General features: G+C 40.6%; 1 protein-coding gene across 1 annotated transcript in view; it reads right to left on the bottom strand.

Moving 5' to 3' along the window:
* nedd4a (NEDD4 E3 ubiquitin protein ligase a) overlaps positions 1–19,000 on the bottom strand; it is a 113,181-nt gene that overhangs the window by 38,550 nt on the left and 55,631 nt on the right. The window contains exons 4-5 of the mRNA XM_048615917.1: positions 4,590–4,640; positions 581–642 (exon numbers count right to left, since the gene is read on the bottom strand). The gene's annotated coding sequence lies outside the window, so the exon portion shown is untranslated. The remainder of the gene's footprint in view (positions 1–580; positions 643–4,589; positions 4,641–19,000) is intronic.

A 19,000-nucleotide genomic window follows, 5' to 3' on the forward strand; every position in this document is an offset into this window, starting at 1 on the left:
AAACGTCAGCTTTCCTGCTCCTCTGATGCTGCTTGGCCTGCTGTGTTCATCCAGCTCTACACCTTGTTATCTCAGATTCTCCAGCATCTGCAGTTCCTACTATCTCCACCTATGGACCTGTTCTATTGCATCTGCAACAGTGATAGTGAGTGAGTTTGTGCCACTGAACGTGTTTTATTTAGGGTTAATCTCAGGTCACCCATTGTTTCCAATAACTTACATTTCTTTAGTTCGGCCTTCAGGTCATTTGATCACACTTTCAGCATACATCTGAAATACAACTACATTGAAAGATATACCAGCACTGACAGCAACAGCAACTTTTCAATGCCTTTATTAACCTTACTGCATGATTGCTAATTCTGTATGACAGCTTGAAATATGAGAACTAAATCTTAGGACAGTAGTATCATCAGGTACAATGCTAGTGTGATCTGCTATTTTCTCCAGCAACTTGAACAAATCCAAATTATGGTATCGAAGGTCAATCTGTATTCATGCAATAATCAAAGTATTTCCTAGAGAGAAGTTGGGCTGTGGTCCACTGTATATTAAAGTTAAGCTGATTACTTTCAGTTACCTTCTAGGGTGAAGAAGAAAATCCTTGAATGTATATGGTCTCTCCTGGTTCGGATTTTCAGTCTGCAATTAAAAGGATACATATAAATTCTGATATACTTGCTTATATTTCATTTACATGTTTTTACTCCAGTTCTTTTACCTTCTTTTGATCCACTAATTTGTTTCAACCATACACACAACTTCCGTCTGTACAAAATCTGCCAAAAGTGCTCTGCAATGGACCAACAGAATGTAATTAAACCAGGAGATGAAGCCGCCAATGGGCTGTGCCTGATCACAAAGGTGCAGTAACATAGAGTTAGTGAAGGCTAACAGGGCAAGGCACACTCTAACCATATGGGAATCCCTAGGAACCTGCAAGGTCTATACGTCCTGCTGTCTCTGGAAAGCAGCCAACATAATCAAAGACCCCTCCCACCCAGTTATACTCTCCTCCACCCACTTCTGATGGGCAGAAGATGCAAAAAAAGTTTTAAAACACATCATAAAGTCATTGAGTCATACAACATGGAAACAGACCTTTTGGTCCAACCAGTCTATGCTGACCATAATCCCAAACTAAACTAGTCCCACCTCTCTGAGCTTGGTCCATATCCCTCTAAACATTTCTTATTCATTTACTTATCCAAATGTCTTTTAAACATGTATCCGCATCCACCACTTCCTCTGAAAGTTCATTCCACACACGAACCACTCGGTGTTAAAAAAAAATTGCCTCTCATGACTTTTTAAAATCTTTCTCCTCTCAGCTCTAAAATATGCCCCCTTGTCTTGACATCCCCCAGCTGCCATTCACCTTATCTATATCCCTCATGATTTTATAAATCCCTATAAAGGTCACTTCTCAACCTCCTGCGCTCCAGTGAAAAAAGTCCCAGCCTATTCAGGTTTAAGAACAACTTCTTATCCATTGTTATCAGACTCTCGAATGGACCTCTCATGCATTAAAATTGATATTTCTCTGCGGCTCTAACACTATATCCTACATTCTGTTCTATCACCCTGATGTACTCATACAAGGTGTGATTTGTCCGGATAACACACAAAAACAATACTTTTCCTATATCTTGGTACATGACAGCAATTAATCAAAACCAAATCAAAATCGAATCAACGTTTACTATTATTTACAGCTTCCAGCTGAGTTACAAATGTTACAATCTTTCACAATTTGAACAGAACAATTTGAATTCAAGCTTATTTTACTTGTCTGGTTAGTTACTTCCTTCTCAGATCATTACCTTTGCGACACACGTGAACGAAGGAGTTAAGCAAATGATTAGCTAGCCACACTGAAGGAGACGTTATAGCAGTCAGTGTTTTCACCCGAATCTTTGGACGAGGTGCAGTTCTGGGCTGCTGACCTCAGTCAAAGCAGGAAGTTCTTCTCCCCATTCAGCAGAAAACCAACAGCAATATCTTAAGCAACTGAGAGGGGTGGCAGGTTTTCGGACAATTTTGTGCAAGGGGGAAATGGTAAAGGTGGTAAGAAATGCTGTTTTTCTACAAATGTCAACAATGATCTTTTTGTTATTTGTTAAAATGCATTTATTTATTGGGTGTGGGTGTGACCGGCTGCACTAGCATTTATTTCCCATCCCTAATCATCCAGAGCGAGATAAGACTAAACCACATTATTGTGCGTCACAGATCAGGAAGGATGCCAGATTTCCTTCTGCAAAGGGCTTTAGTGAACCAGATGGGGACAATCGGCAGTGGTTATATGGTCACCTTCTGCTTTGCTTTTAATTCCAGAATTTTTTTATTTTTTAAATTCAAATTTCACCGCCTGCCACGATGGGATCAGAATCCACGTCCCAGAACTTTACCCTGGATTATGACTCTAGTGACATTACCACAATGCCACCTGCTATTTCACTGGGGGTCTTGTGGTTCAGGAGACAGGGCCCCTGCCTCTGAGACAGAAGACCCCAGTTCAACTCCAGGATTGGTTAACCATGGAAGGAGGTTTCGTGATGGCATTCCAACACTTCCCAACAATTTTCCAAAGATGAAGAGCAAGTGCCCTGGAAAATACATTGGTTCCACTTCCCACACTAACCCATCAGTTAAGAAAACTTGTTAACATGGCAGTAAACTATAGCTGGAACTTTTCAGCTGGAGGAGTTGGAATTGAGGTTAGAAAAGGCTGTGATCACCTTGGACCGAGGAATATCAGAATTTAGAATTAGCTCTATTGTCACATGTACTCAAATGACTACAGTGAAAAGATTAGAAGTCAACTCTTAAAGTGCCATCTTAGGTACAAAGGTACCTAGGTACAGCTTCTTCAGTTACAAGATTAGTTACAGTGGAATCAACACACAGCATCATCTTAGGTACAGTGTACCTAGGTACAATCCTTAGTTACAGAAAGGAGAAATGAAGAAAAAGAAATTATGTTACAGCTGTACACAGTATAACCATAGGTCAGAAAAACAAGAAGCAAAGTTAAAAAGACAAACATCACAGTCTCTCACCAAGGCCTCTTTGCAGCAGACCAGCACAGGGGGCTTCCACATGGTCTGACTGCTGGCTGCCACCACACTGATCTGCTGCCCCCACAAGTAGAAAATGTATTCCTTTCCTTAGCTGCTCATGAGCAATGCGGCTCTTCTCTAAAATCAACACACATGATCCTCAGAAACATTTAATGGATCAGGCAGCACCTACGAAGAGCCCAGACTCCAATTCCCTTTTCTCCATTTCTCAGTCTTTACTGAAGCTGGTCTGATGAGCTTCATCAGCTCCACAGTGTGCTTCCTTCTCTCCAGCTGAGGATTCCCATCCACAATCTCCTTGATCAGGTCCATTCCACTTCCCAAGTTAGTGACATAATCTCTTACCTGTTCCCATTTCCAGCCCCAGCACAAAGTCAGAATCAAAATAATGCTCCCTCGTCCTCACTTCTCTACCCAGAACTCTCACGCCCACCAACGTACACATTTGGAAGATCACTCATGCCCCTCCCTTTTCTTCTAAGTCCTCAGACCACTTCCAAGTGGCCTCGTGTACCAAACTCAAGTTTCACTTTGAATCTGCATCTTGCCGAACGTCTATGTGGACAGTGAAAGCACAATAATTTAGTGTCCTGCTGAAAAGCAGCCAATTTTACATCAGAGCAGAAATAAGTTGCCTCTGTCTCAGGAATTTGCCAAGAATCGAAAATATTTAAAGTCCAGATGGTCACATAAGCAGGAAAATCTACCGTCAAAAGTACAAAACCCCAAAGAGTATCAAAAGGAATCTGGGGAATGGAGGAGAAGAGAACAAAGGGGGACAAAATAGAGTTGACACATACAAGATTCAAATGGGTTTAATTTCATTAAGGTTGCACTTTGGTTTCAAAAACCATATTCCAAGACTTCAAAGTACACACACCACTTACCCTGTGAAATAACTCCACAGGGGCCAGTGTCCCCTCACCAAGTCACCCTTTATTTACAAGTGCCCAGCTTCCTCAGAGCCAGCTTTCAGAGTGAACAGAACCTCTGACACTCCTGTTTATATCTGTCAGCCAGGGCTCCCTATTGGACCAGATTAACAGCCACAATCAGGGAACTCATCTTCTATGATGTCCACCTAGCTGACCTGGTTACAACCACTACACCCTGTATCAAGCATTCATAGTTAAACTTGAGTTGCAAATGAAAAACCCACATTTACTTGAGATGCCTCCCATCCCTCTGCTGGGATCCAGGAGATTGAAGACTGGGCAGTATCCAGAAAGTTTGGGAAAGGAGAAAGCACAAGAGAAATGGTGGATGTGAAATAGGAGCAACAGGAGGGCAAGAGGAAAGGAGGGAAATAAAGGGCATTGCAAGAACAAAATATGAAAAACTCTACATGCTTTCAAAAATGTAAATGTATCAATGAGATTCAATGACTAAAATCTGTATATTTATAGATTCACATCTTATTTTCAAATGAATACAGGATCCTTGGACACAAAAATATTCTCAAATCAGAATATTTCAACACATCTCTCTGCTAGAATTAAAACTTACCGGGATATGTTGAAGGGGAATATCCACCAAGCCCAGAAAATCATCTCTGGTCTATGGAAACAATATCAAAACAAAAGGAAAAAAAAAAAAGATAAATTAGTCATCTGTTTTAAATTAGGAAAACTACTGTAACTTTCTACATGTAATAGCTTTTACTGTATGTTACAAACATTGATCCCATGAAACTCAAAAACTGTGAACACTTTGCAATATACTTGGAAGTGAACTTTGATTTTGGTAAACATCTTATGGCAAAAAGTTCTTAAAGATTCAAAATTACATAACTGCAGCATTACTCCATCCAAGATGCTGAACTCGTTGAGTTTTATCAGAAAGTCTCTTAACACTGAAACGAAATCACCTCCTCATTCGGGAACCTGACCTTCCTGGGCAAGATACCCCAGGATCAGGTGGAATACCAGTCTCATATCAGAGGGCATAATCTCAGAATAAGGCATTTCCTTTTTAAAGACAGAGACAAGGAGGAATTTCTTCCCCCAGAAGATAGTGAATTTGTGGAATTCCTAACCACAGAGTGCTATTGAGGCTGTGTCATTAAGTATATGAGAAGTGATGGGGGTCAGTTTAGCTCAGTTGGCTGGATGGTTGGTTTGCTAAGCAGTGTTATACCAACAATGTGGGCTCAATCCCAGCACTGGCTGAGGTTACTCTGAAGGACTCCCCTTCTCGACCTCTCCCCTTGCCTGAGGCATGGTGGCCCTCAGGGTAAATCATCACCAGTCCTCTCTAACGGGACAGCAGTCCTGTGGTGACTTGATATTTGAGGCTGAGATAGGTTTTTAAACAGTAATAGAATCAATGGTTACAAGGAAAGAACAGGAAAGTGAATTTGAGGAATACTAGATCAGCCATGATCTCAGTGAATGGCAGAGAAAACTCGATAGGAACTAAAGCAGACCATTGAGCCTATGTCTTATGGTCTTAAACTCCAGTCAATAAAGTTCATTGAGAGTACAGTAAAATCTGGTCGGTTGTAAAAGCAGCTCAACCCTTTGCAGTTTCCTGACGGGCAGGATGGATAAAGATTTTCTCCTTTGGATGTGCACATGCACAATCCCATTTACTAGCCTTCAGCAGAACAAGTGGAATTATCTAACACTGATAAGAATTTCAATTGAAAACTATCCCCAGTTCCATAAAAACACATATATTCTTTTATTCATATATGAAGTAATGTCAGTCAGAGTCAGTCAATCAGAAAACATATTCCAACGCGTTAACATTTGCTCACTCACTCAAGTATCAAAACAAAATTGACAGCAGCCTTGACCCTTTGGTTAGGAATGTAGCAAGAGGCCATTATAAAATTGAGTGTTCATCAAGTGACAGCATTTGCTGCAAAACAAGTGGCAACCTTAAAATTAGAATCAAACTAATGCAATAGCATCACAAGACAAAAGTCACAGTGGAGATATCTTGCAGGCTTGACATTTTGAAATTGGTAATTTTAAAATCACCATAAAAGAAATTGATTACCTTTTAATGTGAATCACTGAAAGTTTAACAAAATGATCCTGCCTTTAATGCCTGGTTAATATTACAATAAAACAATAACAAACCACACTAACCTCTGCCTGTTTTTAATGCTGCATACAGTTGACCCATTTCATTAAGTTCAATAGGAAATAGAATTGCAAAGCCTGCATACAAAACTGCCTGAATATGACCTCCAGTTGGTAGTCAGTACATGAGGTTGCCTACATAATCAGGAATTAATGCAAAGAACAGTCTACATAACTGAATCACCATGATGTTTCACAGTCAGAGAATTAAGTTAGTGCACAGGAGATCAGTTTATAGCAAATGTTAACAAATTATTCAGTGGAGAGAAATACTGCTTCCTGTTGTGCACAAAGAACCAGAAATTGAGCAAAGCTGGCAAAGTGATGAAATCGTGATGCAAGTTAAACAGCTTCAATCAAGACAGATTGACTATTGCAGCAACCCATCACAAGATGGCACCATGTGCAGGAGACAGTGAATTATTGGAAGAGCAGAACATTGCAGCTGGCACATAGCAATAGAAATCAGATCATTCGGTCCATTGCCACCAGATAACCATTACTGAAGGGCATGCACTTAGTTTAAAAAAAAGACAAATGAAGAACAGAAAAGTATTTGCCTGTAAGGTTATGCTTTCCTGTTGCAGGAGCAGCAGCCTCAGGAACTGAAGTGTATTCATTTGTTTTCTTATTTGCACTGGCAATGATAACCAGAGTGTCTTTCAGGGAACTCTCAATTATTCCACCACAGATCACATTAATATCCAATTGAATTGAGAACAACAAAGGGACAAGGATTTGCTGGCTTGGATAAAATATGCGCCAGCTACAAGTTGTTGTGCTCTCCTTGCCCTTGCTAGGTGCACAATAAATCCCTGTTCCCTGTCTGCAGTTTGAATTGTTCCTGTGTTTCTCTCCTACCTATTGCTCCAGAATCTGAACTTGCGGCTCCACACAAGCTTCATTTCTTCACATTGTCAACACATTACAAGTTATTCTGACATCGAGCCACTTGGGTGATGGGGATGAAAACTGCTCCCAGTTTCAATAGCTTAGAGATATTTCAGCATTGTAATGTGTAACTGCACATACATGGATCTGGTCACAGTAACTTTTCTCACCAACAGAGGATGCCAGTGCACTTCGTGTACATTAAACCACAATAGCAGCACCCATTGGCAAGAAACTGCACGAAAACAAAACTACTAGTGCTGTATATCCAAATCTTGGCTAAATAACATTGTAGTAAATTATTCATCCAATTTAACGATGCAAAAGCTTCTAGCTTGTGCAGATGGTACTTGTGCAAAAAGGTACAGACCCCAAATTCTGAGATGCTAAGCTTTGATTTAGTCATGTTGGACTAATACTTAGAAAACAGCTTTAATCCATTCTAACAACAACTTGCATTTATGTAACACATTGAACATAGTAAAATATCCCAAGACATTTCTACAGGAGAATTACAAAACAAAGTTTGACTCTAAAGTCACATGTAGGAGTGTTGCAATTAGTACAATGACCAAGCATTTGGTCAAAGAGGCAGGTTTTGCACATCTTAAAAAGGATGAAAAAAAAAAGTTAGAAAGAATGAGGCTTTTGTTTCAGGAGGGCATTTCAAAGCTCAGGGTTTGGGCAGCTGTAAGTACAGCCACCAAGGGCGGAGTGACTAAACTCATGATACCCAAGAGGTCAGAGCTACAGAAATACAGGGATGGGTTGTGGATATGGGCAAGATTACAGGAATGCAGAAGAGCGACGCCACGAAAGGAAATGAAAACAAAGATGAGAATTTTAAAACCAAGTCCCAACTGAACCAGATGTAAATATAGGTCAGTAACCACAGCAGTGATGAATGAACAGGACATTGAATGAGTTAAGACGCAGGAGGCAAAGTTTTGCACAACCTCCTGTTTTGCAGTATAGATGCATTTGAACAGTCAATTCTAGAGGTAACAGAGACAGAGACACTTACCTATTTAGTCAATGCAAGTTTGCAGAGCCAAGTGCTCACCTCCTCATTTGCTGAGTTTAAAGTGATTAGCTTGTCACTTAGTCTTTAGAGGGGGCAGTCCTTGGTAAAGTATAGTGTCATTTGTACCTCTCCAGAAGTGCACGAGGGATTTCTGCTGAGGCTCCACTGCTGCAGACTGATGGCACATGGGCCCTGTTTTGTCCTGAACCTGTTTACTGTCTCTGTCACCCCTAGAATTGACTGTTCAAATGCAGCTATAATGCATAAACATGAGATTGTGCAAAACTTTGCCTCCTGTATCTCACATTGGCAGTTCACACCCTGGCATTCAACAGATGAAGTCCATAACAAGTTGGTGATTTGCTGGGTTTTCCACTCCTTTCACCAAAGGACATTGACTGGCAGATCATGTTCAGGAAGGCTGTTCCATACGCGCACACCACCGCCTCCACCGCCCCCCCCCCCACACTCCGAGATGGACAGGGGGTTGGTAAAGTAGGTGAACTGAACATCATGGAGCAATTGCATCTTGTGGGTTTCTGCCAGTTGGCAGATGTGTGTGAAACTGGATGTTTGCAAGGGCATGAAGCTATTGAGAAGGTATCATGCAGAGGGTTTCAGATATGATGCACATTTTACCATTTCATTCAGTGTCAACAAGAGAGGTGAGAGAGATGATCCATGTCAGATAGGTTCACAGTACTCTGCCATCGAGTATGATGGGCTAAGTGTTGAGGTCCAGTGTTAAAGCAGCAGCACCTCTCATAGTTTGGTTAATGCATTATTTCCTGTTTTGCCTTTTGCTGCTTTTTGATTGGATTTCCTCCTTTCGTTAGCGCTTCAATCTAGAATCACACCTCAGTGGTCGGATTGAGATCAAGCTATAGCCTCTCATCATCCACGTAGATACGCAACTAGTTTTTGGCAATGGCATTGTGGTGACATGGATGAGAGTTCTGGTAGCAAATGAAATGACGCAGAGCAGAATAAGCAAAATTATCTAGTTAGAAATGGGAGGTATTAATGATGATATGGTCAGAAGGTCATCCTGTGATTATGTATGACACTGAGGTTCAGCCTCAGACATTGTCAGGGAGAAGGATGAGGTCAGTGGTTTGCAATTGAAGACTGCGGCTTCTATCTTCCCAATACTTCTTTGGAGGAAATTTCTGCTTATTGAGTCAGATAAACAACCTAACAATTTGGACACAGTGGCAGGGTTAAGAGGAGTGATCATGAGGTTGAGTCGTGTGCCAGAGTACATATGGAAACTGAAGTTGGGCTTTCGATGATGTCCCAGGGGCTGTATGTAGATGAGAACCAGGAAGAGGTAGGGCAGGAATAGATTCCATAGGAACACCACAGATAATGGTGTAGAAGTAGGCAGGAAGTCTAATGTCAGATTACTTTGGTTATTAATGCATAGAAAAGAATGAACTAGGACTTTCTAACTGAAAACCCACGTCTTATCCCATATTTGTAAACTCCAATGTTTTTCAAAGTAAATCGACAACAGACTAGCCAATGTTGAGATATTTCAAAGTAGAAACGTGCACTCTGAATACAAAATAATACTTTTAATCTGTAGGGAAATCACCTTCAACAAGCACTGGGTCATGCCATGATTTTAATCCCATGTAAGAAATTGTTTGTGAATGGCACACTGAGGCATCAGACTTAAATAAAAACAAGTAGTACAGCATTCACACGCTACAACTTCTTACATGTTATTAAAATCCTGGCACGATGCAACAAAGGTTTATGGAAGCCAAGTCTCCTAAAAATAAGCAAACAATTTGGCTCTTGTTTGCCAATTTAAACATCTTATACTTAGCAGAACAACATGGACCTGTCTTGTTAGATTTCATTTGTTCCAAATTCTGTATAGAGTTCCCACCAATATCAAGCCTGGCACACACCCTACGTAAACTTGCAGTGTTGAATTAACACGGCCACTATCCCGTACTTACGGCCCAGTTTCAACAGAACATCTTTGCATCCGACCATACACCTGCCAATCTCCAGAGCTGACAAATTCAGGAGAGTGAGCTGAGCCTCCAAAAAACTGACAAAAGTCAACAAAAAAAATACAACACTGAAAAGCACTGAAGAAATATGAGCATCCCCATTGTTTCAAAATGACAGAAATGAGCTATCTTTATTCCAAGTAAAAATCTAAAGAACTGTGGATGCTGTAAGTCAATCAGAGACAAAATTAGACATTGCTGGAAAAGCTCAGCAGGTCTGGAAGCATCTGTGGAGGGAATCAGAGTTATTGTTTTGGATTGAGTGACCCTTCCTCAGAACTGATGGTAGCTAGGAAAATGTCAGTTTATATGCAGAAGCTAAGGTGAGGGGGAGGGGGTAAGGAGTAAACGGTAGGTGGGGATAGAGCCCAAGGAGAGAGAAGAACAGTTGGACAGACAAAGGAATGGCTAGGAGGGTGAATAGCTTTTAATGGGAACTGTTAGTGGCTAGCCATGGGTGGTGGGTAACAGCAGACTGTGGGATTAGAGATAAGGACATGGGAGAGCTCAGACTCTAAAGTTATTGAACTCAATAGAGTCTGGAAGGCTGCAGGATCCCCAGGTGGAAAATGAAGTGCTGTAAGCGATTGGTGAGGATACAGCCCAAAGGGAGAGAACAGCAGTTGGACAGACAATAGAGTGGTTAACAATCTGGGCACCTCATTTTCCACCTGGGGACCCTGAAACTTTCCAGACTCAATATCAAGTTCAATAACTTTAGGGTCTGAACTCTCCCATGTCCTTATCTCTAACCCCACAACCAGGCCTTGTTATCACACAGTCTGCTATTACACACCATCCGTGGCTAGCCACTAACAGTTCTCATTAACAGTTATTCACCCTCCTTGCCATTCATTTGTCCAACTGCTGTTCTCTCTCTTCGGGCTCTATCCCCTCCTATTATTTACTCCTTACCCCCCTATCTTCTGCAATAAACCAACACCTTCCTAGCTACCATCAGTTCTGAGGAAGGGCCACTCAACCCAAAACGTTAACTCTGATTCTCTCCACAGTAGCTGCCAGACCTGCTGAGCTTTTCTAGCAATTTCTATTTTTGTCTCAACCTTTATTCCACACTGGATTACAACATCACTATTTCGCATTTCACGTTTCAAAAAAACAAATTCAACATGTTTAAATGAGAGTACAATGTAATGAGTGTGTCCAAATATAGTCTTCTGTTAGTTGAATCAAAGAGGGAAATACTAAAACAGCAGCACACAAAAAGTTCAATTTTTGAAGAAATTACCATTGGTTTTCCCTCCAACCATCGGGTTCACTTAATATCTTTTAGGGAAGGAAATTTGTCATCCTTCCTGGGTCTAGCCTACATGTGACTCCAGACACACAGCAAACTGATTGACTGCCAACCGCTGTCTGACTTGGCTAAGCAAGCCATTCAGTTCAAGAGCAACAAAATGCTGACTGTGCCAGCGATGCCCACAATTTGTGAAAGGAAAGAAGAAAATTTTTGGGTCTACGCTTGGTAGTCTTTGCTCACTGAATTTCCTATATTCACACTGAGCTGTGAGAAAGCACCATCCATTGCATCAAAAATCACTCAAACATCACTTTGAAACATTCTGATGTCATCCAGCAATACTGCACACTCGTTTGGGAAGGGAAGATGCAAGATGGGATGAGCATCATGTGTCACATACAATACAGGTTCTATGTTTGTTTAGAAAACAGTAAATTAAGGCCAGTAAATGGCTTTCGAAACATGGTTTTCAAACCTGGAAATGATGCCAAGTTTTGGTGAAATAATCATTGCCTTCAGGTGCTGGATATGGAGTTCAAAACCATGCCAGTTTTCTGCTTCCATTAATGTTAAGTCAACCAGTTGACATTCCTTTTATAGTTAGGGAACAAGCTATTTTAAAGAGATCACATGATGAGTCGACGGGATCATACACTGCAGGTCCCGCTAGTCGCACTTTGAATGGTGGGCTCTAAGTTTCCATTTTAACAAGGCCGCCAGGGAGAACGCTGAAAAGATCCCAGCAACTTCATGTAGACAGGACTAAATGACCTCAGGATGTATTCTGAGGGAAGTGGAGGTACATTGCTCAGAGACTTGAGCAACTTATGAGAGGTTCGCATCACAGCTCAGCTTGAAACCACTGTGAAGTCTCATTTTTTCAAAAAATTGCAAAATCAATTTGTTACCCCGAGCTTCACTTATGTGTCAGTTCCTTCAGTCACCATTTCCATGTGGTTACCAAACTGTGATCGATTTCTGTGCTATGTACTTGCCAGAAGGGAACAAATTCAGCTAGAACATTCAGGTTGTGGAGACTACTTTCTGCGTCATGGGAGCTCTAATGCAACATTATTTTTTAAAAAGCAAAATAAAATCTAAACAGGTTTGCTTGACACTTTCAATCTTCCCCCTCTGCGCCAAGTGGTGGCTCTACGCAGTGAAGGAGTGTCCTTTGCCTTGACTGTGGATGGAATGAATTGGCCAAGTGCAAACATCTTCCATTCCATGTAATTGAAGACTTTCTGCCTGCTGAATTGGCAAGGCTCACAGCCAACAGCAGACTCCCCAATCCCAAGTGTACACCATAAACAAGCTCCAGAAAACAGCTCGGCGAGCCAACCAACCTCAACACCCACAACCTGAGCTACAGATCTACTCCAGAACCTTAAAGCTCCAGAAAACTGCATGTCCGTCCAATAAGGCAAGGTCAGCAATTAATACAACTCCTAGTCTTGTCTTAAACAAGGGTGTGCTGGGGGCTAGTGCTCTCTGGATGAACCTGGAGGTACTGATTACAAAAATGCAGCCTGCTCTCCTCTCTCTCCCTACAATCTGGCCTCCTCTCCCTTGTCTTTATTCAACTCCATGGGAAACAATGCAAGAGATGTGGCCCATTGGACAATGTGAACAGTTAGAAACACAGATTCCAATGATAACTATATTTTACTTCCAACTGCTACACTGCATTCTTCACTGATGAAATGACAACTCTAATGGGCTGGTTTCAATAACAAAACAGTAAAGTTCCAAGTGCTCAGCTCCAAAAGCAGAAATAACTATAATACTTTGAAAACACATCCTCTTCAGTTAAGTCAAGACAGCCACGTCCGGTATACAGTTTCCTGTATACAGGATAAAGGGTGTATTGTCTTTGAGAGAGAGCTTGGCATATTCAATGTCAAGTGTTGGAAATCATCATATTTTCAGAAATTTTGTTCTAGCAGAAATTATATGTTACAGGTCTTCTCTTCGTACTTTGCACTTGGTATGGTTCGATCTGCCTGTACAGCATGCAAAACAACACTTTTCACTGTATCTCGGTACGTGTGTCAACAATCAATCAAATCAAATCTCCATTGCCAAATAAATAGATTTGCATCTCACAATTTCAAAGCATCCTGTGATCACTGCTGTACTGAAAGAAACACAGCAACCATTTGCCCCCACAGACAGCGATGTGATAATAACCTGATCATCTATTTTTAATGATGTTGGTTGAAGGAGGAAACTTCCTGACCCTACCTAGAAAGAGTACCATGGGATCTTCTGTATGAACCTGAGGGGATAAGTGGGTTCTTGGTTTAACATCTCATTCGAAAAGCAGCCCTGCAGGCAGAGAGCAATCCCTCAGTCCTGCACTAAACTGTCAGTTTCACTTTCGTGCTCAGGTCTCAAGATTTGAATCCATTAGAATAAAGTTTGTTCAATACATTAAAATGAGGAAGTAACTGAAAAATGTAACTAAATTTACAAGACAATATCAATCCTGATAGAAACAGATATGAGCAAAAGAAAGGAGAGGTGACTAGATATCTACTGCAAACCAAACTGGTCAGACTGTACAGCACAGACCTGACAGTTTTTCTTTCTAATTTGTTCTCAGGATGTGGCAATCAAGAAAACGATCAATATTTACATTCCAACACTATGTGCCTCCAAGGAGGTGGCAATGAGCCATTTTTCTGAACTCCTACACTCCACGTAGTATATGTCAACACACAATGCTGTTGGAGAGGCAGCTCAGAGTTCAAGCTTCCAGAGTGTCACTGGAGCTCTATTCATCCAGCCAAATGGAGATTTTCTATCACACAAATGACTTTTGGCAGATGGTGGACAGCCCTTGGCGTCTCAGGATATGAATTATCTACCGCAAAATTCCAATTCAGAAGAGAAGAACCTGTCGAGTATTGCTTCCATTTTTATTTTTTGATCAGAAGGGCCCAGTTACTAAAGAGGGGCACATTCACTGGGGCAAGAATAAAATCATGGTCAGATGACCATACCAAATGCCAAACTATTTGCATCATAATTTTAACTGTACAGCTTTAAGGACTTAACCTATATTTATACAGCACCTTTAACTATGGGAAACACTGCAACACACATCTCCAAGGAGTGCGATCAAAGTTTGACGTGTGGCCAAATAGATATTAGGACAGGCACAGAGTTAGGTTTTTAAGTGGCAACTTTAAAAAAAAGGAAGGAGTGGGGTGGGGAAAGAGTTATATAGCTTAAGTATCCAACAAAGAGTGAACTGAAACTAGCCCAGGACTTTGAACAATTCAAATTGCACATTATCCTTGGCTATATGCCACGGTGAAGACACATGAATTAAAAAGCCACTTGGAGGTGAAGGTTTATTTTTCCTGTGGAGTTGTTGCCACAACTGGGCTCAGTGGTGCGGGCAGCATTTATTTTTATTGAGCAAGGGAGGTATTACTGGGATACGAGTTTGCCAGACCAAGTAAAATCTACATCCACAGGACAATTTTCTAATAAGAATTTTACAATAAGATTCACATAAAAACATTGTAATCTAATAATTCAAAAGAAACAAAAAAGAATATGAGCTGGTTAGGTGTCACTTGACTAAAAATGTTCTTGTTACCTTTGACTGCAAAATCCCAGTGAACAAATGTTTAAAAAAAAAAGTCTTGTCCAACTAATTTCTTTCCTAAAGTCAAACTGCAGAACAGAGAGGTCCTAGGGAAGTCCTTATTACACTGTTGCATCAAGCAACCCAAAGCACATTCAGCCATCCTCCCCTCTACGGCACACTGACACATTGATGCTGGAAATCTGAAACAAAAACAGAAATTGCTGGAAAACCTCAGCAGGTCTGGCACCTCTGTGGAGAGAAAGTAAAGTTAACGTTTTGAGTCCAGTGATCCTTCTTCAGGACTCTTCAGAACCTTCTGTTTTCTCTCTACAAAAGCTGCCAGACCTGGTGAGTTTCTCCAACAATTTCTGTTTTTGTTTCACTTTGCTTTATAAATTGGACAAACCAAAAGCACAAACATTCTATTTTTGCAAAGTTTGCTGACATCGAAAGGCTGCAAACTATATACAGGTACTATATAAACTACATACTGGCTATGGTTCTCCTCAGGTCTCACTTTGTGCCTACCATTCACAGAATTCTAAAGAAATTTTAACCCTTTCAGAGAAGCCCAAGCTCAATTTGTGAAACTCAATGCTAACTACTCAAAAGGAGGAGATTCTACCGTTTAGGAAACTATTTGGTAGTTTAGTATATCTATAACAAAATTAATATGCTAGTAAAATATAGAAATACAGAAATATTCTGTCAAGAACAGCTTATTGTCCAGTTTGAACATCTGTGCCCTACAGGGGCATTGGTAGGAAACAAGAAACTACCCAAATCCAGATATTTTGAGTCTTTTTCCAGATCCCAGACCACCAGCCATCCAAGATCAGCTAAGAGCCAGAGACTTCTAAATTTGTGCAGTTCGTTATGAGACCAGCATTACATTCACTATCTTAAGTCCTTATGGAAACTTAGAGAAAGACTGTTCTGTTCACAACTGTAACAAATTACAAGGATATATTGCCTGTGTCGCCTTTCCATCATTGCATTATTAGTTTGATTTTCAAAACATGCATTAGGTGGACTGTGAACCAGTGCCAGTTTTAACACCATTACCCAATTTGTCTCAAATAAAAATCTATTTAAACACTAAGCCTCCTTATAGCTTACATAGGATGCAGTCAGGTTTATGAGGGTTTTATGAAAAGAACCTTCATACTGTAAGGCGTTTAAAAAAAAAACTTGCAATTATTGCAATCAGTCATATTCCCAGAAACATGCACAAGCAATGATCCAGCTCAAGTTGCACGCTGGTATTTCTATCATGGCAGCAGCACAATATTATTGAACAAGAACTAGCCAGCAATCTACTCCAACACTCTGAAAAATTCAGCATTTAATCAATTTAACAGGCCTCCAATCCACAAAACTTTGCACAGTATTTTACCATATGAAATAAGAATTAAAACATTTTTGTCCTCCAACACTTTAAGATTCGAGTTTGTTTGGTGGAATGGGGAAGGAGTTTGGGGGTGGGGGAGAAAGTGAAGGGAAGAGGGGGTTTAGAAACAAAAAAAAAATAAATTGGAAAGCCAGCTTGGGTGCAGGGAACAAGAAATAGAAATAAAACCTTACAAACACAAATGTTAAAGCTTCAAAATAATTGGCTTTACTTTTCTACGAGTTTTCAAATTAATTATTGCTCAAACTAAAACCTGGGTCGTTTAGAAGTCTGACTTAAAGGCTTTCAGAGAAATCAGTTTGGAAATTATCTGTATTTTCACTGAATTTTCTCCCATTTTTCTTTCCATCACCATACTTCCAACTCTAGCCAGGAGCGTTTGCAGTTGCAGGCAGCCATCTGCATTGCTATAATTAGCAAGCTGGAGATAACAGGCAACATCAGCATTCCTTCATCCCCTCCTCAAAATCAGCAAACACTACATACGGTAAGATATATTGTTGACAGGTTTGAGGAACAGGCATCCCTGGAACTCAAGTCTGCATCCTTGGGCTGTCAAGTTCACACTAGTGATTAAAATACTGGACTATATGGTTGCCCTCAATATTAATGCTCGTCAAGCAAGCTGCTGATAGAAAACACTATTCTAAAAAATATTAATACCTCTTTTCTATTGACATTGTTCAACTTTAAAATGTCAGCACACATTCGTAGACATACTGCCAAGTTAGAAAGTACAAGAGTCAATTGCTAATAGTACCGTACATAGAATCAAAGACGGAATCTGTCATTGCTAATCTAGAACCAATGTAGGCATTTAGAAATCAGGATGGTCAAGTATATTTTATTGACTGAATTCATTTATGTGGTTAGTAAGCAGTAGCATCCCTTGTTTTTGAAAGTTATTATACATAACACTAGTACCACACACCCCTGGTCACTTAAGCCAAACATTAAAGGACTTACCAACAAAAACAGAAACTGCTGGAAAAAAACTCAGCAGGTCTGGCAGCATCTGTGGAGAGAAAGCAAAACTAGTTCTGAAGGGTCATCACTGGATTCAAAATGTTAACTCTGCTTTCTCTCCACAGATACTGCCAGGCCTGCTGAGTTTTTCTAGAAATTTCTATTTTTGTTTCAGACTTCCAGCACCCGGAATTCATTGTTTTATTTTTGTGCCTAGAGCCAGATTTCAAACATTCAGAAAACACAGCGATCATTGTATTTCTAAAACTGTATTGCAGAAGCCTCAGTGAAAGTGCATTTGCAGAAATAAGTATCATTTTAAGGCAGAGCAGATTGATTATATTACTGTACTCATGGAGCATTTCATCCTGGGACAGAACTGGATCTACACAGCAATGTGTTCTTACATTTGTAAAGGTTCAACAAGCTTTGACAAATCATTTTATCTACAATCACTTGGATCCACAAAGTTTGAAATTTAATATGATTGCAGATTCAAAGTCACCACTTAAAGCATCCTGGCAAAATAGAAAACAAACTTCCTTCTGTTCAGTGCAACAACGGTCCACATTATGGTTTGAGCATCCATTTGCAGAAATGACATAAGTGCATTTGACAGAGGAGTTCACTCATTTGCTTCTTGGCTCATCACCATCTTACGAGAAAGGCATTTTCTTGAAATGTCAAAAATTGCCTTGGGTTATGGCTGAAATTGATAGAGTAGTTGAAGCAGTCCAGTAAAACAATAAAATCTACAACAGCCTTACCCATCACAGGATGCTTGTTCCATATTAGACGCTTTAGTTTGCAGCAATAGTACATTCTGAAAACTAAAATCACCTGGGAATCTCAAGGTAGTCTCTCAAGGTAGTTATTAAGGACAAGAGAATGCACATTCAAGAATTACTGCAGTGGTACCAGACACAAGAGGTAATACATACCAGGAAAAATTGAACAAGCTGTCACAACACAGAGTGACACAGACACTCAGTGGCTACCACTGCAGCCTCACAGCACTAGAGGCCTAGGTTCAATTCCAGCCTTGGGTGACTGTGAGTGGAGCTTGCACATTCTCCCTGCACTTGCACGGGTTTCCCCCGGTTTCCTCCCACAGTCCAAAGATGCGCAGGTGAAGTGGATTGGCCATGCTAAATTGCCCTGTAGTGTGCAGGCTAGGTGGATTAACCATGGGAAATGTGGGTCTGGGTCTGAGTGGGAAGCTCTTCAGAGGGTTGGTGCAGACTTGATGGGCCAAATAGCCTCTTTCAGCACTGTAGGGATTCCATGATTCTAAGCCAAACCTTCATTGCCTAAAAGACAGACAGAGGAGTAGCTTGATAGAGGTCTCTAACATTATGAGAGTGCTGATACAATTGATGAGAAATGTTTCTATTTGCTGACAAGACCAATGTTAGGGGCCACAAATAAGATGTTTATTAATAAATCAGAGAGAAAAATCTTTACTCAGACACCACTTTGAATATAGAACTGGTTACAGAGGAATCGTTGTGATGAATTACGCTGACACATTATTAGGAAGGTAGCTAAACTGTGTATTTAACCTGAGATAACGAGATGTAAAGCTGAATGAACACAGCAGGCCAAGCAGCATCAGAGCAGCAGGAAGGCTGACGTTTCAGGCCTAGA

The sequence above is a fragment of the Rhincodon typus genome, chromosome 33 (assembly GCF_021869965.1).
Source record: "Rhincodon typus isolate 14 chromosome 33, sRhiTyp1.1, whole genome shotgun sequence".
Classification (NCBI taxonomy): domain Eukaryota; kingdom Metazoa; phylum Chordata; class Chondrichthyes; order Orectolobiformes; family Rhincodontidae; genus Rhincodon; species Rhincodon typus.